At 39.4% G+C, this 24,743-nt stretch overlaps 1 protein-coding gene across 2 annotated transcripts in view; it reads left to right on the top strand.

The window, feature by feature from the left end:
* Positions 1-1,238: 1,238 nt before the first annotated feature.
* Positions 1,239-24,743, top strand: part of ETS1 (ETS proto-oncogene 1, transcription factor) — a 196,721-nt gene continuing 173,216 nt past the window's right edge. The window contains exon 1 of one of the 2 annotated variants that reach the window (XM_036744416.1): positions 1,239-1,308. The gene's annotated coding sequence lies outside the window, so the exon portion shown is untranslated. Of the gene's footprint in view, positions 1,318-24,743 lie in introns of both variants that reach the window. The other variant, XM_036744415.1, reaches the window with a different exon arrangement.

Genomic DNA, 24,743 nt, shown 5'->3' with positions numbered 1-24,743 from the left:
AAGCAGTGCCCACAAAGCTACCTTAACTCAGAAAAGCTGTCCTAAGTAAAGCTGGCATTTTAGTTTTACTTCTCAGTGACATCTCCAGGTCTCTAGTGGGCTGGCTCTGTTCAGTATAGGTACATTCTCTTCTGTTTTCATTAAGCTGTTTAAGGCATTAAATGTCAGACAAATAGAGATAAATAAGCTTGATCCCAAGCAAATCCCTGGGAATCCATAGTTTTAAGGTCCAAGACAGATTCCTTGCTAACTGAGCCTGCAGAAGTATTCTCTCCTCTTTGTCCCTCTTCTGAGTAAAAGGAGTTATTATGGGTGCTTTGAAGTTTGACAGAGGCATTGGAGCCAAAAAACAAAACCAAAACAAAACCACTGGACCTAGAGTTAAGAAGACATGGATTCAAATTCTGCCTTTAGCTCGTACTCCCTGTGTGATTCCACACAAATCATTTAAACTCAGTTTAATCCTCTAGAAGATGAGGCCTAGATAACTGTCAGTTCCTTTCTAGCTCTAAGTTGTAACCTCATGATCCTTAGTCCTACCTCTGGTATTCAATCACTCTGACCCTCAGTTTCTTCATTAAAATAGGGATTATACTCTCATTTCCTATGTTTCACTGTTGTTTCAACGAAAGTGCTTTCTAAATATGTGCAAATATATATATATATATGGATTATATAGAAAGGTTTCTATTACACGTGTATATTATTCCTGTATACATATGCCTAAACTCTTGTGCGTGTATGCATGTGTGTGTGTGTGTATGTGTGTGTGTGTGTGTGTTTGTATTTGAGTACACGGGAAAGGGTTTTGAGATTTGGAGCTAAAAGGAAGTCAAACCAACGTGGAGCATTTCACAAATATAAAATCACCGTAGAGATTAGACCTAATGCACAGGCATATAATGAAAACCCATGATATTCCACAAAGGAAGGTTATTCCTCCTCCCACCCCAGTGTGTTAGTTAGGAGGAACAGAAGAAGGAAGTGGAGAATCATCTGGGACCCTCTTGCTCCAACCAATACCGGCAGTTTTCCTATCTGAACAAAACTGGCTGATTATTCATGCTGTTGCTACTTTGATGGTATCAGAAGCCAGCCTAGGATTACAGTTTTTTTTTCCTCCCCTATCTTTCCCTGGCTTGACCACACCCCCCAATTTATGGAGGCAGATCTATTAGGAACATTATGGTCCTTGCATCCTCTTTAGCCTCTGAACAGAGGATTCCCGCAGGTAGTTGGAAAGAAACCACAGTCAAGTGTGGGAAGCTCAGGACACATCCTTCACTCTGTCTCTGAATCAGCAAAGTAGTAAGTGAGGTGTGGAATTTCTGTCTAAGAATTCTTAGTCTTTTATTTTTTAAGGGGAATTAAAAAGTGGGGATCTTCCAAGATACAATGAGCTTTCTTTTTCTCTTTTAAGATTCTTTTGTGTTTTCCTTACTGGTTTCCTAAATGCCAATATTCATTATTAGTTGCTACTCTTGTTTGTATACTTTAAAATGTATATATTTTATAATTATGTCTATGTGCTTCCCTGCCCCCCTCCCCCCTCTGTCCTTGTCTGACTTTTACAGAGCAAAATCCAGTATGTTTCAGAGAGTTTTCAATTTACTTGTCAGGACCACGAAGCTGTTCTTTGGCGTATTGGAGCATTTCCAAAGGAATAAAGCTGCAGTTAAAAGATTGAAGTTTCTTTTTGTCTTTCTCTCCTATTGAGGCTATCATTTTACATTTTTTTTTCTCTTCAGCTTAATGAATTGCTTCTATGGAGAGGAAATTGCAAACTATTTGAATCCTGCAAACCCAACTTAGCTTTTTGTGTTTTTCCTTTCCCCCCTCCTGGGCTATATCTCCCAGCAACCAAAGTACTGAGCAGTCCATAAAAATGTAGGTGAGACAAGGGAGTCTCAATTGAGAGATTTCTTTTTTCTTTCCACCCACCCCTGCATACCCCTCAACTACAGAATAGGATTGGCATTAGAGAACAAGCTTGGAAGAAGCTGTAGGTATGAAATGGTAATTCCAGCTCATTCTCTATTTCTGTCAGGCATTTCTACCTTTGTATGTGTCTTATAATCTGCTGTAATCTGCTGCTAAATTCTCCCCATAGCCTCTTTTTCCACAGCATTTTTTGCAAGCAAAGAGTTTAATAAACTAGGCTAGCTCTGGGACTGAGAAATTTCTTCACAGAGAGTTTACTTATTGCACTGTGGATAAATTTTTCTGATCTTAAGACCAATTTTCTTCCTCCTTCATACCACTGTTGTGCAACTAGAAAAAAGATGTTTGTTAAACAACAGGAAATCCAGATCTAAGAATGATAGCCTAGGCAGATCTATTTGATTTGGAAAAGTCTTGACACTTCAACTCTTTCATCACATGTGCTTCTGGATTTCATCTCTTCCTTTTTATCTGGGGAGAAAAGGTTTTCACTTCTTCAGCCATGGGGTCATAGGGTTGAACTGTTGCTGTGACTGCCTTTATTATAGATTTTGTTCAGATTTAACCTGTATTTTCAGGGAAGGGAGGACTAATGACTTAATGTTGGCAAAGTTCTTTGAAGATGAAAAGCTCTTTTCATGTGCTCACTATTAAAGTTATTAATATTAATATTTGAAGAAGGCATGCTGCTTCTAATTGTAAATCAGTAGTTCCCATCCTTGCCAACTCAATGGTGAAAAAACAAACAACAGCAGCAGCAGCCACCCAACCTCTTCCGTCCTGGTTCTGCAGCTGATGGGTCCTCGAGGCCAAAATCATAATCCTAACAGGAAGGGTCTCCATGCACCTTCACCACAAATTCCTACCAGTTGGATGTGGGGGTGGGCAGTGATTAAGGTGAATAAGGGTAAAACAGTTTGATCTCTGGCAGTATGTGGCCTTAGTAAGTGCGGAGTAAACACTGACCAAGTCTAATTGTCTGAATAAAAAGGTAATTTATTTAAAAGATAATTGCTATGTGGTCTCATAAAAGGAAGAGTATAAGCTGGGACTCATTTCAACTGGTTTTTACCTCTCACCATTTCTGTGATGCTGATGTCTCTGAGAATTAATTTTCCCTCTGAAATGTGAACATTAATCCACTTTGTGGGAGGCATCATAGATTAGGGGATAGAGAGCTGGTCTTGGAATCAGGTAGACCTGGGTTCAGTCTCCCTTTGACACATCTTGGCTGTGTTACTCTGGGCAAGTCATTTAACTTTTCAGTGCTCTAGGAAGTTACAGAGACTGGGACTAGAAATTACAGAGAAATGTGCTGACTTGCATTGGTTCGAGAGGGTTTCCTCAGGAATTCCCTGTGCCAGTGAAATAACTGGTCTAGTCTTGGTCCCTATCTACTTCATGAGAACATTGTGAGAATAAAGAAAATAATAGACATAACATATTTTTAAAAATTCAAGTACATATGCAATGCATTATTAAATATAACTATTGGTGAAGCAGGAGTGATCAGTTCTTATATTGGAAATTTTTTTTTTAAAGTGCAGAGAACTGAGCTTGCTTTTTCATTAGCAGCTTCTTTCCGTCACACAGTCCTTTCCTTTACCTCGTCTGGACTAATTCATTGATGGTACAATCCCCATTTATTCCTCAATAATTTGCTGAAAGAGACACCTGTTGTCAGAGTACCATCTCTCTGTGTAGAACACTGCAATGCATTCTCAACTGCTACAAGAACTCCCAGGCCAGGGAAAATACTTTGTTTGCTCCTCTGCTATATGGCACTTATTACACTCTGACTTGCATTACAATTACCAATACACTTGTCTTATGTGTCACACTTAAGTGAATGACTGAATACCTTTATTGGAATGTAAGTTCCTTGAAGGAACTTACTTCCATCTCTTATATTCATCTTTTTCTCCCTCAGGAGTGCCAAGCAAAGTGCCCAATATATACAGTAGGAACTCCATAAATATCTGTTGAATGAATTAAAATGGGAGAGTACGAATTTTAGGGAGAGTCTATTAAGGTCAGATTTCTCTCTTTTTTCAGACTCAGGGCTTGCTGAGAGTACCAATGGTAGATATCCCTTTATTTTCTTGTAAATAGATTATTCTCAACAACCTTCTTTTTGAATCTCAAAACCAAACTTCTTATTCACTTAACTAACAATTTCTAGTGGCAATTAGCAAATATTCAGTAATCTAGTCATTGCAGTAAGTGAATAGCTACAGCATCATCTTTTCTCCACAGCTACTCACATATGCTCCCCAGGGTCCAAATCTCCCTCTCATTTCTATGTTACTGAAGTTACTAGGTGGATGAGATGCCATGGCTGTTGCCCTTATCCACAAATTCCAGGCGTGGTACCATTTTTATTACACCTAAGACCTTTGTTGGGTTCTCAATGATTGAGAAAAGGATGAATGGGTCTTCTCTGCTCCTCTAGTCATGAATAAGCTTGGACAGAGAGACAAGTCCAATAGGAAGGTATGAAACTGACTATTTCTCTCACCGTTATTCATGTCCCACTCCCTCTCACCCTGTTCAAAGGGGATATGGACCAGATGTCTGATTTCATTGGTTTGAGCAGCTCTCAGATGAGAGAATTCTATCTACTAACTTAGGTAAGACCCCTACCCCCCTGTAATTCACAGTTTTAGAAAGTTGCCTAGAGCAAAAAGAGGTTAGCACTTAAGACAAATAGTGCAGTGGATAGATAAAGAGTTGGGTTTAGAGACAGGAAGATGCCAGTTCAAATCCAGCCCCAGATATTTACTACATAACCTTTGGCAAATCAGTTAACCTCTGTTTGCTTCAGTTACCTCAACTGTAAAATGGGGAGAATAATAGCATTTACCTCCCAGGATTTTTTTGAGGATCAAATGAGATGTTTGTAAAGCACTTAGCACAGTGCCTGGCACATAGCAGGTGATCTACAAATGATGATGAGGAGGAGGATGGTGAGGTAAATTCTTCAGGATCACAGCTAATTCATGTCAGAAACAGGACTTGAACTCAGGTTTTCCTGGCTCCAAGGCCATTTCTCTATACACTACACTATACTATCCCTCACCCTGAACATATAACAGAAATCAGAATTTAATTCCTGGGTGAAGAATGTTGTGACTCATTTTGAAGGTTGTACCTTGAGAAAAAGATGTACTTTCTAAATATAAGTTTTTAACTTTCAATTTTCTCTGGGGAGCAAATTGGTCACTTGACATACTTCATTTGAGAGATCATGGTCTTCTTCCTAGAGTTGCAAAATTTTACCCATTATTTTCTCCAGTGGTGAACATATTTTAGGGACCATTATGAGCTAAGGCCTAGGTGGTGCACTAGATAGAGTGCCAGGCCTGGCTCCGGCAAGACCTATATTCAGATCTGACCTCAGACATTTACTAGTCATGTATTTATCTCAGTTTCCTCAACTGTAAAGTGGGGATTATAACAGCAACTGCCTCCAGGGTTGTTGTGAGGATCATATGAGATAACATTTGTAAAGTGCTTAGCATGGTATCTAGCATGAAGTAGGTGCTTAATAAATGCTTATTCCCTTCCCTATTCATTCCAAAGTGGAATTTGTTGAAATGCTGTGATAACACTTTTTGTTGTCTAACTTTTTTTTTGTTAGAAAGATGTTGATTTTGCCGAAGTGATCTGGTTCAGGGAAGGAGAAAAGACTAATTAATTCTACTAATCAACCAACAATTATTTGCTGAGCAAATCAGTTGATGAATGTTTATTGAACACCTACTATGTGATCTGTGCTATGCAAAATGCTTTTGGGGGTACATAAAAAGAAGCAGACAGCTCTTCCCCCCAGAAATCTGTAATATAGTTGGGAGAAAGAGATATATCCACAAGCAATAATAATAATTAACAATAAAAATGGTATATGATTAAGAGCTAAGTTGTGTCATGCCTATAGACTAAGTTCTTCAGAGTAGAGGAAGCTTGATGAGAGCTAAAATAATGATTTTGAAAATTGAGAGGGGTCTTAGAAATAAACTGGTCTAGTACCTTCAATTTGTAGTGGAGGAAAGTGAAATCAGAGAGGTAAACTGAACTGCCTGAGGTAACATGGCTCTTCTGGAGGTAGATGCAGGGTTTGAACCGAGGTCATTGAATTTATAATCTTTCCTGAATCAGGGAAGGGCCAGTTTCCCTTTTTGGAAGAAGATGAGATGTAATTGAAGATGCCAGCCATCCAAAATAAATGGGGATATGCCAAGAATTTAGAGGGAGAAGAAATGTGTAATGAACCCAGATAATAATATAATGGAATAAACAGAAAGAAGTCAGTTTTTTTAGGTCAAATGTCAAGAAAATACTTCTAACAGGCAGAACTATTATATAGTTTTCCCAAGAGAAGTGGCAAAATGGAAAAACCCCATCATGTAAGTTATTTAAAATAGTGAAGCCTGTAATGCGAATTATTTTCAACAGTGTTTGAATGAGTACATGGCTAAACCAACCTAAGGCGGGTTGTCTAGCTAGTCTAGAGAAGAGGCCAAGAAAACTGTAACTAGTAACTCTCAGGAAGAAGGGAAAATCTGATAAGGTACTTGACTATCAGCTGTCATATGACTTTTGAAATACAGAGAAGTCAGATCAGTAAATCAGCAAGCACTTACTAAGCAGCTACTATGGGCCAGGCAGTATGCCAAGCACTGGAAATACAAAGAAACAGCAAAAACAGTCCCTGCCCTCAAGAAGCTTACACTCTAAAAGGGGAGAGGGGACAACCTGTACATACATGTATATATAACACACAGATACACATACATACATATATACAAAGTATGAACAAAGTAACTTTAGAAGCTAAGTCACTAACTTGGGGCTAGAGGGGAGATAGACCTCCTGCCAAAGCTGCCTTTTCTTCTGAATCTCGAAGGAAGCCAATGATTGTAAGAAGCAGAGATGAGGCAGGAGAGCATTCCAAGCATGGGGAACAGCCAGGACAAAGGCATGGAAACTAGAAATTAACTGTTTTGTAAAAGGAGCAAGTAGGTCAGTATAATTGGACTGTATGATACAAAGAGGAGTGTAATAGGTAAAAAGGCTAGAAAGATAAGAAGGACACAGGTCATGATGAGCTTAAAACACCAAACAGAAGACTTTATATTAGATCCTAGAGGTAATCTAGGAAGCCACCATAGCTTAGTCAGTAATATATTACTATTGTCCTTACTACTCATAAAACCAAACGATTTTAGGGTTGGAAGACATCTTAGAGATCATCTAATCTAATTCATTTTTACAGATGAAGACAATGAGGCTCAGATATCTTTCTATCACTCCAAAGAGCAATGACTCTGCTTGAAATTCCACTAGATAAAAGTGAGGGTTCTGTTCAATCTTGATTTCAGCTTCAATTCCATTTCATTTTGATTTAATCCAATACAATGTATTAATTGGGCTCGGATCACGTGAAAGGGACCACACTGGGTCCTGGGCAAACCAAATGATAAAATAAGATACAGCCATTACTCTTAGGGATCAAACAATCTAATGGTTGTCCATACTCCTGTGGCCTTGTCCCTAGTAGGCTCTACTTGCCCCCAACAGAGCCTCTATGTTACAGGTGGCAGCCAGAACATTCTTCTCCCTTAAAAAAAAAGTTCCTGTATCTATTGCCAAAAAGTCTAGTTCAGGAATTTGTTCTCAAAGTCTATAGATGTCATGGAGTAGGCACTCCTGGAGAATAGGAAGAGTGGCTCAAAAAAAGGCACCATCATGAAATCTATCAAGCTGTCCTCTTGTTTTCTCTGTACCACCAAACAACTTCCTAAAGAATTCCTGGTCGATACTAAATACAACGAAGAGAGTTATAATCCTGCCAATCTTTTCTTAGAAATTCACTAGTTCTTCATATTGATATCAGCTTACTAAAAGATCATCTAACTCATCAAGATATTGGCTTTTCACAGAAAGCTGCAACATTTCCCCACTTCTGTTGTGCAATCTTTCAATAATAAGCTGCCTCCTAACCATTAGACAAAGGATGGTCTGAGTTTGCTGCACACACCCAGGGCTATACTGAAGAAATGATTATGCCTGTTTTGTGAAATTCATGCTGTCAGGCTAGGCATACCAGGATGATGGAGAACTTCATGGTGAGGGTATGGGCAAGGAACAGTTTGGTGAACACCTAAGTACCATTGGCCTAGGAAATAAAGTGTAAAGAGTCTAGGGAAATAAGATCCCTGGATTCCAGTCCAGGCTATTCCATTTGATTTGAGAAAGTCATTTAACCTCTCTAAGTCTCGGTTTTTTTATAAAATGAGATTAAATGACTCTCCAAGATCCCTTTTAGTACTTGGTGGCAAAGAATGAGACAGCTTGGTACTACTAGAGCACTGGACTTGGAGTTAAGAAGATATGAGTTCAGATTTGACTTCAGATATTTACCAGCTGTGTGAGCCTAGGCAAGACACTTCAGCTCTGCTTGCCTCAGTTTCCTTATCTGTAAAATGGGGATTGTTGTGAGGGTCAAATGAGATAGTATTTGTAAAGCACTCAGTACAGTGTCTGGCACATAGTAGGTACTACATAAATCTTAGCCATCATCATCATCATCGTTATTATTATTATATCTGGCCTCAGACTAGCTATGTGACCTTGGGCAAGTCACTTAACCTCCGTCTGCATTGGTTTCCTCATCTGTAAAATAGGAATAATTGTAGCACCCACCTCCTAAGGTTGTTGTGAGGACAGAATGAATATTTCTAAAGCATTTTGCAAACCTTAAAGTACTACATCAGGCCTGCCTATTATTATTACATCTATTTTCAGAAGTGGCAAATTTGTGTCAATTTGTTGTGTTTGACTATCCTTTGTTACAAAGGAGGACTCTTGCACGAGGATGTGTTCAGGGTGGGGAATGATAGAAATGCACTAAAACCACAACAATGAAGTGTTTAGAGCAGTGTTGCTACTATTGTCACACATATAAAACAGCTTTAAAATAGGCTAGGTAATAGAAATTCAGTTTCATACACAATCCTCTTCGTAGTCTTTGCATGCTGAAAGGATCGTGTTTGTTGACGTTTGTTAAATTTATAATAAAAAGAAGAAAAATGGAAAAGATCTCTTGCAGTTCTAAAGTCCTATAATTCTCTGATGTACTTTTCATTAATGAATTTCTCTAAGCTCCTTGGATATCGTGTTCATTTTTTCAACAATGTGGGGTGGCAATTTCAGCTTGTAATAGTTAACACAAAACTGAAGAGTTGGAATGGCGTGGTGCCGGCACAAAGGACCCCAGATTAGGTTCAAACCCTAGCCCTGCTATTTAATATTTGTGTAACCTTAACAAAGTCCTTTGCCCTCTCTGGGCTTCAGTTCCCCCTTCTGTAAGATGGGGGACGAATGATTCTGAAGGCCCTTGTGGCTCTATATGAGTGAACATATGACAGTAAAATGAATGAATCTCTATTCTGAGAATGAGAATAAAAGAAGATGGGGAGGACCCAGGAAGTTAGGGACTTTTCCTTCCAAGATGCTCATTTATGCCAGTTAAATTGACATTGTCCATATTTTTTTTTGAATGACTTTGTCAAGGTCTCCTTAGTATATGCACAGCTTCTTGGTTGGGTCTGCAATCTCCTTAAGGGCTGGGGCCATATCTAAATTTGGCATTGCATACCACACCCTAAACATACTAAAAGCCTGAAAATAACAATTATTTAAATTCTCATGCTCTCTGGGGATTTCTTTGGCTGCAACTATTCTGTTGCATTTTCTGTCTTAAAGTTTATCTTTTACTTAAATTTGATCAAGAACCTAAACTAGGGTCACTATAGCTAACATTTATGATTGTAAAAAATGGGTGAATGAGCTCTTAAAACTACACCTTTAAGCTAAATTCATTCATCTAGCCATTAAAAAAATGCTGAGCTTCTACCATGTGCAAAGCATCGTGCTTTGTGCTATGATGATGAAGCCAAGTGTGACTCTTCCCCAGAGCTACCAGAAAGACTTTGGGGATTGTATTTGAACAGTAGACTGTGAAGTCACTTTTGCTAACTGATAGAAATCCACTTTTAGCCTGTTGCCATTTAGGTTTTGGATTTAAGGCTGGTGGATTTAATAAATCAGGCACAATATTCCATCCTATGGATGCAAAAATTAAAAAAAAAACCTCACGTATTTCCTGTCCTCAAGATGCTTCCATTCTCCTGGGGGAAGGGGAAGTATAACCAGAAAATATGACTTTTAGAAGATATAGTGCGATGATGACAAAAAAATGGAAATCTAGACAGAGTGCCTAAAGAAAATTGAAGGAATTAAGACCACTTTCAGTCAGAGAGATCAGCAAAGATTTCATGGAGGAGAGTACCCCTGAGTTGAGCCTTGAGGGAAAGAAGGATTTAGCAGGAAGAGGTAAGAAAGGAGTACATTCCAGGCAAGAGCTCAGAGGGAGGGGAAGGAGAAGAGAAGCAGTCGAAATTAGCTAGATGAAATAAATTGCTTACTTCAGCTTAGTTTTCAGTGCTTAGAACTGGCATCCTTGCCCACATCCTTGACGATTTCATGATCAATTCAAATATTTTCTCATATGATCTGGTACCTCCCTTCTGTACTTAATTGATGTTGGTGACAAATGCATACTTTGATTTCCTAAAAGCAATTTCCAGATTCCAGAATAATTCAAGGGGGAGGGGGGAGCTTTAGTCACAAGTTAAGAAGAAATAAAGAGGAGTATTTTTAGAGGCCTCTTTCATGGTCAAACAAACAGAAGAAATCTCAATAGATTCCAAGCTTCTGATATAAAATCTTAACATCACAGAATCTTAGATTAAGAAAAGACTTTAAGAAATGCTATAACTATCTACTTTATACATGTCATCTCTACTACTACTCCTTGGCGAGTGGTTGTCCAGATGTGTCTGTATACCTTTATTGATGGAGAATTCGCTACTTCATGAGGTAGATTATTCATTTTTAGGTGGCTTTAATTATTATGAAGTTAATTCTTCTTTCTATTGAGCCAAAATCTGCCTCTCTAAAACCTCAAATACTTTTTTTTTTTTAAGCAAATACTATAGTATTAGGCAAGGCTTCAAAAGTATAACAGCATGTCATGAAAGGGACTAAATCTCTAAATTTCAAACATTCCAATATTCTCACATCATTTTATTCCCCCAGGGGAAACCTGTAGTATCAGAATAAGTACCAATTGAGCTTAAGATTTAATTGGCACTGGATCAACACCATCATATATACAATGGCAAGTGTGACATTAGAAAGTATCAAATATAATTACAGGATGAAGCTATTTAGAGAATAGGAAAATGGATTACATGATTTTTAAGCCATGTGTTCAAATAGGGATTGGTGGTGGTGAAGAGTAAAAGTGGGGAGAAATAAAGCTAAGACATCAATTACTTTAATGGTCCATTCAAAAATAGACTTCCAATAGATAGATTTCTCTCTCAGATGGGAGCAAGGAAAAACCCACTTGCCTTTCCACCTACTGAAAAGTTACCACTTGGTGACCTCTTGTGAAGGGAGATCAAGGGTCAGAGGTATCTAGTTCAATCCATTTCCTAGCTTCATTTCCCAGCAACGGCTCCTTAGTTACTTACGTGGTATGTCCCACGTAATTACTGGCAGAGTAGAGTCATAGGAAGGGAGCATTGATAGAGTAAAAGGTTACTTTGCATAAAGTTGATTGACTTACTTTTTCATAATAACATTGTTAATACGGTAGAACCAAACCACACTGTCAAGTTGCCAAACCCCACGGTAACAATGTTCGGCTGTTTGCCCATTTGTAATGTTCAGAACATTGGAACAAACTGTTCCTTGTTCACTTAAAATCATTTTTTTCCAGAACCAATTAACAACATTAACTAGGGGTATGCTTAAAACACTCATCACAAAGTCCACTCAATATTTTTAGTAAGCTTTCAGAAAACCAACCTCAAAGTTACATGTTGCGTGTACTCATCCATATATATGTCCACTTCTTTTTGTCCAAGAGACAGCTTCACCTTCTCAGTTTACTTGGATACTTACATATGTTGCTATTTCTTCATGCCTCAAATGTCTTTTTCACACATAGTTTCAGCCAGCCAACTACTTGCTGACTTAGAAAAAAATTTAAATAGCATACGAAAGGAAATAAAATTATATCCCATTTACTACTTTGCTATAAAGACCAATCCTAGCTAATTACACAGCTAACAGAAGTGGATACTTACTAGCTGGACAAGTCATGACTTCTCTGATACTCACTTTTGCTTTAAAATGAGATAATAATAGTCCCCTCCACGTAGCTTTACAGCAAGGATCAAATGAAATATTGAATGGAAAGCACTTTGCAAAGCTTAAATCATCATATATCAAATTATTATTTCTGTTATTATTCATTGAAAGAGTACTGGCCCCAGAGCCAAAGAACCTGGGTTCAAATTCCATCTCTGCTATGAATGGATGACATTTTATATAGCATTTTAATGTTACAGGGCTTAATCTTGTGAAGTTGGTGAGATTCACAGAAATTACATAAATTGCCCAGGGTTGGACAGATAGAAAGCTTCAGAGTGGGATTTGAACCTGGGTCTCAACTAACTTCAGGTCCAGTACTCATTCCATTACAAGAGGCTTCCTGTCATGTTGCTTTCTGGAGCTCATTTTCTTCATCTGTAAAATGAAAGCTTCAATTCCAAATAAATGATTGATATGTTTCTGCTAGATTTGGGTCACTGGGTTTTTAGCAATGGCAAAGGTACTTCCATTTTAAACAAGATTCCTTGGGGAAGTGTTGGTCTTTGGGACCATGTTGTTTCCTTTCTATATTCTAGGTTGAAGCAAGAGGCTTTCTCTGAATCTTTGCTTAAATTGCTCATTGGAATTTCAAATCATGGGAGATTAGGAAAAAACATAATTGTATACCTATCTCAATTTTGCAGCTTTTAGGAGAGAATAAGATACATCTGCATTTTCCACCAATCTTTTCAGTTTCTCATACACCCCATATTACATTGTTTATTAACGTACCAAAGGACTATCATTCATTAATCAACCTACACATAGTTATTGAGCGATTGCTAAGTTCACTACCCCACACACAACCCATTTGCATTATTGGTGAGTTAGCAAAAGTGACTGATAAATTAGCATTTTAAAATATGATGTATTTTTTTTTACCTGTTAGCATACCTAACATGCATCAGGAAATGGTCTCCAAGAACTTATATCACAGGATGGACATCCTTGAACTAATGGGAAAATAAATATCAACAAACAGGTGCTAGAGCTCCCAGAACTGATGTGAATTGGCCTTCAGCTCTTATTAAGAATTTAGCTATTTCTTGGGGGTAGGACGACCAGGACTTCTTCTCTCTCCAATCCTACCAACCACCCTGACTTTGGCCCCAAGGTCTTTGACACATTCAGCCTTACAACAAGTTCCCTGATGAGAAATGGGTGAAAGATCAGCCAATTGGCTGAGCCTGAAGCTACTCATCTGAAGATGGGTGTGAAGCACAAGACAGGGGAAGCTAGTGACCAAATACTTTACATATGAGAAAATTGAATCACAAGAAGAGTCTTAAGTACCTGTGCTAAAGCTAGATTTGGGGCATTGGGGGCTGCATATTTACTACATCAGTGGTGAATTTATTACTCGATTTCTTCCTCTCAGCAAAGCTCTACAAAGGTCTTTATGTCAATACTTTGAGGGATGTGGTTGGATGGTAAGAATCCTAGAGTGGGGATCACTCAGACTCAGGTAGTCTGGCTCTGCCTGAGATTTACCTTGAGGAGGTATTGAGCTTTGTCAGACTCTTCATCTACAAAATGGAGATACAGATAGTCCTTGCTCTGCCTACCTCACAGAGCTGTTAGGCGTTGAATGATGTGTATATAAACTCTCTTTGGAAACTGTATAATGTCATAAAATATTAAAATACAATCGCATTAGAAATGGATAGACATAGGATACTATTATTTGAAGTAGATTTGCGTCTGGATCTGTGAACATTCAGCTCCTTTGGGTAGTGTGAACAATTTGATAGATATCCACTTGGTGTGACCTTCCACATTTGTGCCACAGGATTGCATGCTCAATTATGTAATGGCACGTAAGCATTGCTACATATCTTAAATGGTGTCTGTATTGGCACTTGAGCAAAATTGGCCTTGTCCTTCATGATACCCCAATAACAAGTATCTATACTGTTTTTATACCTAAGCAGGTCTGATGATTTCCAATACAGGGTCATAGACGCATGATTTCTAGATTTTAAATGCTATGAGAGTAGAGAGCCAGGAAGGTCAGAAGAACTGGGCTCATCTCTGCCACTTCCTGCCTGGGTGATGTTAAGTAAATCACTTCCCCTCTCTCAGGCTCAATTTTCTCTTCTCTAGAGCGAGACTAGATGAGCTGTGAGGTCCCTCCCAGCTCTAACATTTGGTGATTCTATGGCTCTAAGAAAAATGCATTTAGATAATAGTCTTATTTTCAGGTGGGAGTCACTTTTTCTTCACAAGCCAAGAACATTTTGAATGCCCCTGTTGCCTGCTTCTGCAAGGGTATTCATGGCCTGTGGCAGCTGGCCTGTGTCACAATCTACAGATGGTGAAAGGGTGTGCTTTTTTTCAAAAAATAATAAAGCAGTAATCCATTTCTGTCCCAGAGTTATTTCCTGAGATGAGAGCCCTTGAGAGCTCTGGCAACTCCCTCTTTCGAGTTTCCTCCCTGGGCAAAGGGCTTTTCCTCAAGGGATATGTCACTCATATAGAATATAGCTTCAAGAACCCAGCACAGCACGGAATGCACCATATGTTGGGCCTGGGGTTTCCTCCCTCATACTGTCAGTTGGAAAAAGAAAACATATTTCTTCCAAACATTTTTCTAAGTACATTTCCATGAGGAGGAGTGCAGTCTGGCAGGCAGACCAAGGGACCCTGAGGCCATGAATTGGGCATCAGAATATGGCTTCCAGTAAGGACCTTTCTTCCAGGGGCACTGGGGAAGAAAAAGGTCACTTTTTGTTGATAGGAGCCTGAGAATGATTGGACTATTATGATGAATGCATGACATGTGATTGTAGATTCCTCTGTAGCCCATGCTGACTTAGGGGTCTGTGGATACTTTCTTTGGATATGGTTCTAGGGAGGGTTGAGCAAACTCCACAATGTAGGGTGAAAAAACTCCATAGTTTTTAAGTCTCTAAAAAGTCATTTCTTGCATCACTGCTTTGGACAGCTAAAGATGCAAGTTACTTTACAGAAAACTGGTCAATTGTCATCTGAACAACCTGGGTTAGAAAGTTCATCACAGTATTCTCCATGTGCTACAATCGATCTTGCTAATTCTATAGCATTAGGTAGCTGGTGGTACAGTGGATAGGGCAATGGGCTTAGAGTCAGAAAGACCTGAGTGCAAATTTAACCTCAGATACTTATCAGCTATGACATGGACAAGTCACTTAAGTCTACCTCAGTTTCCTCAACTGGGGATAATAATAGCACCTAACTTTCAGGGTTATTATGAAGTTCAAATGAGATATTTGGGGGAGGGGGGAAGGACTTTGTACAGTGCCTGGCACATAGTAGGTGCTATATAAATGCTTATTCCCTTCTCCATAGCCCAAACAAACAAGGATAGGTCAAACTCTTAGGTGACCAAAAGATGATGGGCACATAATGACTTCCTTACTTTTTATGGCATAGTGGAAAGGACATTGGATTTAAAGTCAGAAGACCTGGATTTGAATCAGAGCTTTCCACTTACCACCTTGGACAAGTTATCTTGGACAAGTCATTTTCCTTAGGTCTACTCTGTTTCTTCACCTGGAGGAGAAAAGAGTTGGATTAGATGGTCTATATATTTCCTTCTAGCTCTGAATCTTATGACTTTATGATGAAAGCAGAGAATATGCCAACCAGAAGGGGGTCTTCTGAGGTCATAAAGTCTTTCCCTGCATCATGAAGCAGGACCAAATCCAGACTAAATTCCAGGAAAAAATATCAAAATCTTCCTTAGCATATCATTCTAATTATTTACTACCATGTAGAAGAGTTTTTAAAAATTGAAATCATAAGAAAATAAAGTTGGTGTCATATATTCAATAAAAAATTAAAGAAAGAAATAATTTTTCCAGGATGTGTTCTCAAGCTCTCAGGTGATCTAGTCCACCCTATCAAACCTTGTACATCAACATTTTCAGTACTGTGAAATATAGGTGTCACAGTCTATCAATGTAGCATACTTCTTTCAAATTCCTTAACAATTTGGTGACTTTTACTGCTGCCATTTTATTTCAAAGTGGCCAGTGGAAAAATAAGTTTTATGTAGTGAAAAGATCATTGGCCTCTGAGTTAGCAGATCTGGGTTCAAATTTCAGTCTTGTCACTTACTAGCTATGTGGCATTGGGTACTTTGTAAAAGAGAAAGAGGAGGAGAAAGAAGACGAAAGGAAGGAGGAGGAAGAGCAGGAGGAGGAGATAAAAAAAAGAGAAGAAGAAGATTAAGAATAAGAAGAAAGAGGAGGAGAAGGAGGGGGAGGAGGAGGAGGAGAAGAAGAAGAAGAAGAAGAAGAAGAAGAAGAAGAAGAAGAAGAAGAAGAAGAAGAAGAAAGAGGAGAAGAAGATGAAGAAGAAGAAAGAGGAGAAGGAGGAGGAGGATAAGAAGAAAGAGGAGAAAAAGATTAAGAAGAAGAAGAAAGAGGAGAAGAAGAAGATGAAGAAGAAGAAGGAGAAGAAGAAGAAGAAGAAGAAGAAGAAGAAGAAGAAGAAGAAGAAGAAGAAGAAGAAGAAGAAGAAGAAGAAGAAGAAGAAGAAAGAGAAGAAGGACAAGAAGAAAGAGGAGGAGGAGGATAAAAGAGAAAGGACAAAAGGAAAGCAGATAACAATTGTAAGGAGAAGGATAAAAAGGAGAAAAGGAAGAAGAAAGAGGTGAAGAAAATAAGAAATAGAAGAAGGAGAAGAGGGGAAAGGGATGTTATTTATTTGTACTATAAAGTTTTCAAAGTGCTTTATTATTTTTATTTTTCACAACTTTAAAAAAATTAAATGTTTTTAATCAACAAAAATCTATTTTCTCTCCCTCCCTCCTCCTTTGCCCCTCACTGAAAAAAAAAGTAAAGCCAATCCTTGAAATAAATATACACAATCAAGCCAAACAGATCTCTATATTGCACATTTCCAAGAATGATATGTGCTCGTGCACTGAGTCCACCACCTCTCAATCAGGAGGTGAGTAGCATGTTTTATCGTGAGTCCTTTGGAATTGTGGCTGATCACTATTTTGATCAGAGTTCTTAAGTCTTTCAAAGTATTTGTCTTTCCAATATTGTTGTTATTATATAACTTTTCCTCCTGGTTCATGTCACCTCTCCATGCCTCAGTTCATATAAGTCTTCCCAGCTTTATCTGAGATCATGCTTGTCATCATTTCTTACAGTGCAATAGCATTCTATCACATTTACACACATACCTTACCTTACTCAGTCCTTCCCCAGTTGGTGGGAGTTTCCAGTTCACTGTCATCACAAGAAGAACTACACTGAATATTTTTGGACATGAATTCATTTCCTCTTCCTTTGACCTCATTGAGGGTACACACCTAGTAGTGGTTTGCAAAGAGCTCTACCTACTTTGCCTCATTTGATCCCTATATAACCCTAGGTGTTAACTACCATAAGTACTATTATTTCCATTTTAAAGAGAAGTATGCTGAGCTTCAGAGAAGCTATCTGACTTGCCCATAGTTGCAGAGCTAATAAATGCCAGAGAGGCATTTGAACCTGTTTCCTCCTTTGTAAAATGAGGATTATATCATTTATACTTCCTATCTCACATGAGTGATTTGAGCACCCTGTGATAGGAGTACAGAGTACTTTTGAGCTTTCTATATACCTGTCAGCTATCATTATTTGTTGTCAAATGCAATCAATAACCTTTACATGTTAAAGTGAAACATCAGAAAAGACAGATTGACATCTGTCAACCAGGTGGCTAATTTGAAAGACTTATCAAGTCAGATCAACAAGCATTTATTAAGTGCCTGCTATGTGCCAGGCAGTGTGCTAAGTGCTGGGGATAAAAAAGAAAAGACAAAGGATAGTCCCTGCTCTCTAGGAGAAGCTCACAATCTGATGGGTGAAGACAACCATGCACAAACAAGATATATGTAAGATAAATTGGTGATACTTGGCCATATGCAAATAGCCATGTTTAAATAAAACATATACAAGATAAATTGGAGATAATTGATAGAGGAAAGCCATTAAAAGGGATCAGGAAAGGCTTCTTATAGAATGGTCAAATTTTGGTTGGAACTAATGTTTAGAATAATGAAACTAAAGGATGCTGCACCATCAAAGAAACACTTATATTCAGTGTATTAGTAAGGCAAGAAAGTGAGCTAATGTGTTTTAGAAAGAAGCAACAGCAATGGTTGAAACAATAGGAAAAAAAAGGCTTTCTTATTAATCCTCAATAAGATAATTAAATCAACCAGAATATCTCATTCCCTATGCATGACAGTTAATCAGATTTTTTTAAAAAGAAAGAAAACCTCTTAGATAATAGCTGTTCCTCAATATTCTTACCCTCTCATTCCCCACCCCCAGCAAAAAAATCTCTAACTTCAAACAGGGGTCCCTCTCTGCTTCCCTGGGTCTTGCCTTTCCTTTGGATCCCAACTTGAGTTCCACCTCCTTCCTAGATAAGGCTTCTCTTGTGTATACCAGCTTTAAGGGGTACATTAGGAAGGCAGAATTTATGATTTCAAAGAGAATCTCATATGTGCCTAAAAGGTCCGGAACCGCAGGATATAAGGAATTCTCTAGGCAGAAGGCAGGAGAACTAAAGCATGTATTTACACTCCACAATAACAAGCCCACAAACCAGTGTCCCCATTTTGATATTTTCATCAAAAGCTTCCAGGCCCAATAAGTCCGCCTTATAAGAGTAACCAGGAGGCCACAGAGAAGCGAGATGGTATAAGGCAAAATCGTATACATGCTTCCCCTCTACGGTAAGAAGATTACCCACTAGCCTCTAGTCAGCTCTGCTACCGGCAGCTCAGCTTCGGCTGTAGGTGTCTCTGGCTCCAACCGGAAAAGGAAAGGAGGATCTTCAAGCTGTCCTCTCCCCTCTTATAGAGATTTTGACATCATCAAGCGCCGCCTGAACGACCAGGGCCGATTGGTTCTTGACTTGGCCCCTCCCCCTGCGTAGACCATGTTAACACACCTCCCCTCAGCCAGCGCCACGACTCATCACACAGGAAGCTCTGGTCCTGCCCCGGAAGAGCAAGCCCCAGCGTCCAGGGAAGCTCAACGAGGCGAGCTGAGTCATTCAAAGAAAACAAAGTCCATTCTGGCTACACTCCACCCCTCACAATGTTCTAGGATGCACAATCCAATCATAATTCAAATTAAATTATATATCCTAGAACATTGTGATCCAATTATGCAGGAAACTAAAACATATCATTCACAATAAAGCAAAACATATCATTCAGTGACATTCCCAAATATTGGTTTACGATTCAAATGTGATCCACCTCTAGATCCCAGCCAGATAACCTCTTCAATCAATCATCCCAAAATAATTATTAATAATTCAAATGTCCACCCCTAGATCTTCGTATCCATTACATAGGATCAATAATATCATAAAAATAAAACAATATAGCAAGGATAACACAAAATAAGTACACAGAACACTATCATCATCCCCCCCTCAAACAATTGGGGCTCAAAATCTTGGGGTAAGGGGTGAAGGTCTCATTTTCCATAGCTTCTTCTTGCTGAAATTGGATGTAGAGGTGTCCCTGCCCCAAAGAGTCCAATTCCAGAGTTCAGTTCTTTAGCGAGCTGGCAGGAATTCCAAGAATGCTACATGCTTAGGCAGTCACCGGAAACTGCAGGGTGCTTAAACCTGCAGGAGACAGAACTAGCGACAAGTTTAACTAAAACAGAGAACAAAAAGAGTAGGCAAGTATGGGCTATTATCCTTCAAATAAAATCATCTCCAGTTTAGTTGAAATTTCAGTTATGCAGAGATCCAATATCAGAGCTAAACTCAGATGGGAAATGTTTCTTTTTAAACGGAACACAATGAGGAAACTAAGCCAAGAAGATCCCACCCTAGATGGAGACCAGGATTGTCCTCCCAGCCTTTCCCCAGATGTACAAGGAAAACCAGGAGGATCCCATCCTAGATAGACTAGGATTGTCCTCCCAGCCTTTCCCCAGATGTACAAGGGAAACCAGGAGGATCCCATCCTAGATAGACTAGGATTGTCCTCCCAGACTTTCCCCAGATGTACAAGCTTTCATCCGTTAATCACACAAAGTCACCTTCCCTCTGAGTGGCTTGTGTCAATTACCAGCATCAGCCATACCTGTGGGGTCCGTGAATCTAATATTATAGCCCTATTCATGGTAAAATATATGGTTCAGGGGCATGATTTGGTAATTATCTTCCCCTGAATAGACAACTGTTACAGTGTTGTTCTTCCCATGGACTATGACTTCTGTAGCCTGTGGAATATCATCTGGCTTCCGTTTTACCCATACCTTAGCTCCCAACTTTATTCTATCAATGGAGCAAGCCCCTTTTGCCCCTCTAGTTGTTATTCTGGGAGGAGGGTCAGTTTTCACAAAGGGTATTTTTTCACAGGGGATAATAATCACTTGAACTATCCTATCATTCCTACCAAATTGTACAGGTTTTTCACCCAAATTCTGGAGTGTCACAACAATTTCTTTTTGATAATTTGAATCTATCACTCCAGCCAATACATGTACTCCTTGAGCTGCTAATCCTGGTTTAGGTAATATCCGTCCAAAATGATTCTTGGGGATTCTCATACATACTCCAGTAGGGGTTTTTCTTATCTCTTTCCTATTCAACCTAAAATTCTCTATACAATGTAAATCATATCCTGCCAAACCAGGTGTTCCTGGACATGGTAGGGGGACATCTTCCCTCACAGTCCAAAATTCAATATTTTGGATCTCACGTGATTGCTGTTCTCTAATCTGCAAATTTGGGGTCATCATTCTGGCTAGAGGTGTACTCCCCCCTAAGGGCCTATTATTCAAATTACGTAAGGCAATAGACAAATTATCCTTCCAATGTAGATATGAATTATTAGAGCTTAATTTTCTCAGCTGTTCTTTCAACAATCCATTCATTCTTTCAATCAGCCCAGATGCTTGTGGGTAATATGGAATATGATATATCCATTCTATATTATTCAACACACAATATCTTTTCCCTTCTTTGCCCTTGAAATGTGACCCATTGTCACTTTGAATCTGCATTGGGGTTCCATAATATAAACTTACAATATCTAGGGTTTTACAGGTGTTTTTCTGAGTTGCATCCTTATAAGGACAAGCCACTAGGACACCTGAATAGGTGTCAACACACGTACATACATATTTACATCCTTTATCCTGGGGTAGTGGGCCAATATAATCTATCTGCCAAATTTGGGCTGGAACTTTTCCCCTTGCTATTTCTCCAGTTACTATCCTAGGAAGAGTTCGTTCTTTTTATAATTGGCATATACAACACCCCTCTGTTATTTGTTTTAGCAACACATGAGAGATACTGATACCTCGATCTTGTGCCCATCGGTGGGCAGCCTGGACCCCTAAATGGCCGGCAGTCTGGTGGACCCATCTCGCTAAGGCTAAGTCATCAGTTGGAGTTGGAGTAGGGACAATACATTCAGTGGCATAGTCGATCTGCGTGTGCATTGTACTCACGCTCTGGTGTGGTCAGGGTCGCGTGAGCATCAACATGAAAAACTGACAAATCCATAACCGAAGACATGTCCCATATATTTTCCCATAACTCTTTACCCCAAACTTGTTTGCCATGAATCTCCCAATTCTGATTCCTCCATATAGGCATCCAAGTAGCTAATCCATTAGCTACCGCCCATGAATCAGTAAATATATGACACTGTCCTCCCTTCTCCATTCTGATGGCCTGATGTACTGCCATCAGTTCAGCATATTGGCTACTTCCCCCTATCCCAGAACTTTCCAGAGTTCGCCTAGTACAGGGGTTATAGGCTACTGCTTTCCAATGTCTCTTCTGTCCTAAATATTTTGCTGTCCCGTCAGTAAACCAAGCGTGTTTCTTCTGTTCTACACTTAGTCCATCATACCCATTATTCCATTTCACTAAGGATGGCACCATCTATTGCTTAGATTCAATGGGTTTTTCATTTCTCTCAGTGCCAATGTTCACCACCGATTCATGTAAAGCAGAAACTCCACTTTTGCCTGCTCTGGACCTATTCTGAATATACAACTTCCATTTGATTATGCTCGCCTCTTGTGCATGTCCAATTCTGTGAGAAGCTGGGGTACTCATTACCCAAGTCATAATTGGAATTCCAGGCCTTAATATCACTTTATGACCCAGGGTTAGTTGCTCAGTTTCTACTAAAGCCCAATATGCAGCTAACAGCTGCTTCTCAAAAGGTGTATACTGCACTCCAGATGAGGGCAGTTTCCTTGACCAAAAGCCTAAAGGTACACTTCGGCTCTGTTGTTTTTGCCACAGACTCCAATTTGCATAGTCATCTTGTATAGTCACTTGTAACTCCACTGGCCCATTTTGCATAGGCCATAAGTCCAGAGCTAATTGTATAGCAGCCTTTGCTTCCTCAAAAGCTCTACTTTGTTCAAGGCCCCAATTGAATTCATATTTCTTTCTGGTGACTTTATACAAGGGTTTTAAAATCTGTCCCAAATGTGGGATGTGGTGTCTCCAATAACCAAATAGCCCTATGAAATTTTGGGCCTCTTTCTTATTAGTAGGGGTGGGAAAATCCTGAATTTTTTGTCGAGCTTGTGGGAGAATTTCTCACAGTCCTCTATTCCACTGTATCCCCAAGAAATTTACAGTTTGAGCTGGCCCCTGAACCTTTGCAGGGTTTATTTTCCATCCTTTGCTTTTCATATGGTCAGTTAATAATGCTAAACTCTCCTCCACTTCTTTTATATTCTTTCCCTGTATCATGATGTCATCTATGTAATGTGTAAGCTGTACACCAGGTAGCTTTAATTCATCCAAATGCTCAGCTACAATCCTGTGGCAAATAGTTGGGCTATGAATATATCCTTGTGGCAGGCATGTAAATGTATACTTTCGGCCTTGCCAAGTAAAAGCAAACTGGTTCCATTGCTTGGGGTCTATTGGGATCGTAAAGTAGGCATTGGCCAAATCAATAACTGCATACCAAGTCCCTTCATGTTTTTGTATTCTCTCTATTAAAGTAACCGTGTCTGGAACAGCAGCATACAAGGGAGGAGTCACTTTATTCAGCTGTCTGTAATCTACTGTCATCCTCCATGTCCCATCTGACTTTCGGACTGGCCAGACAGGGTTGTTCCATTGAGTAGTTGTAGGGACTAACACTCCTGCCTCAACACATTCTCTTATAGTGTTGGCAATTTCATCTTGCCCACCTGGCACACGATATTGCCTCAAAGTAATTACTTCAGAAGGTTCAGGCAAAGTGATTGGATCCATCTTGATTTTCCCCACTAAGACTGCATTAATGCCTATTTTCTTCACAGCAAATTGGTATTTCCCTTCAGGTAAATTTAAGGTCATACCCTTCAAAATGTCTATTCCAATGATGTATTTGGGAATAGGCACAATAACCACACTATATTCTTTCTTGGGCAACTGTCCAATTTTCATCATCAATTTAACTTGTCTGGCTGATATTTCAGTCCCTCCTAGTCCTGTGATGGTAATAGGAGTTCCATGGCTGAATTTGTCTGGATTTCCCTAGATAAGGGTGGCCTCGGCCCCAGTGTCTATTAATGCCCTAGTTACTGTACTTGACCCATTTTTCCAATATATGGTCAAGTTAATGTGAGGTCTGCAATCCAGCTTACGTATTTCCTTAATTTGGGCTGGGGCCTGGCCTGTTTCCTAGTATTCCCTGGCATGTGATTCACTTGGGTATGAAGGTTCACCATCTGTAGCATTTTCAGGAGCAGTTCTTATTTCCCTATCTCTCCTGTTATCGAGTCCTTTATCTCGGTACATCCTGTACAATTCATTGGTTGGAATGCCATTATCATTTCAAAACCTACCCCTGCTCTCAATAGAGCAGTGAACATTTCTTTTCTTGTCACTCCATTTTGGCGCCAAGTTTGCTGGCTGTTCACCCTTCTCTCTCGAGGAGATCTGTCCCTTCCCCAGTCTCCTAAGTCATGTAACTGTAAAATCTTATTTATCACCTCTGTAAGATGGCTCCCTACTTCCCCAAGTAACAGATTCAAAATTAGTTGTTTATAAGCAGGGGGAGCTGTCCTAATTATTAAATTCCTATGAGGGATTCCTATGGGATCATTGTAGTATTTGTCTGCAGTTCCTGTCATAATAGCAGTCTTCATTACCTCCTCCTTTAGTCTCATGATACAATCTTTAAGTGAATACCAGGGTCTGTGCTCAGTGGGCCACATAGAATCATTAGTATATCTCTTATTGCATCCCGCAGCAGCTAATGCCAACAGAGTAGTCCTGCTAGCATCATCTCCTCGCTGATGATGTTCCCTAAAAGCTTGCTGAACTAGAGGATCGTGGCTGATACCTATGAATCTCATACAGTCCCTCTTTTCTACTAATATTCCACCGGCCCCTTGATCACTGAGCCTTACCATCCAAGATATTAATGGTTCTCCCACTCTTTGGGTGAATCTACTCAAAATATCTGTGACCTCTTGTGGTGAGAAATCTTCCTGAAATTCCCTCGTAACTAAATTGCCACCTCTGGTTTCTGT

The sequence above is a fragment of the Trichosurus vulpecula genome, chromosome 2 (genome assembly GCF_011100635.1).
Source record: "Trichosurus vulpecula isolate mTriVul1 chromosome 2, mTriVul1.pri, whole genome shotgun sequence".
In the NCBI taxonomy this organism is placed as follows: domain Eukaryota; kingdom Metazoa; phylum Chordata; class Mammalia; order Diprotodontia; family Phalangeridae; genus Trichosurus; species Trichosurus vulpecula.
The sequence above is the reverse complement of the archived record's forward strand: the minus strand, read 5'-3'. Positions and strand labels throughout refer to the sequence as shown.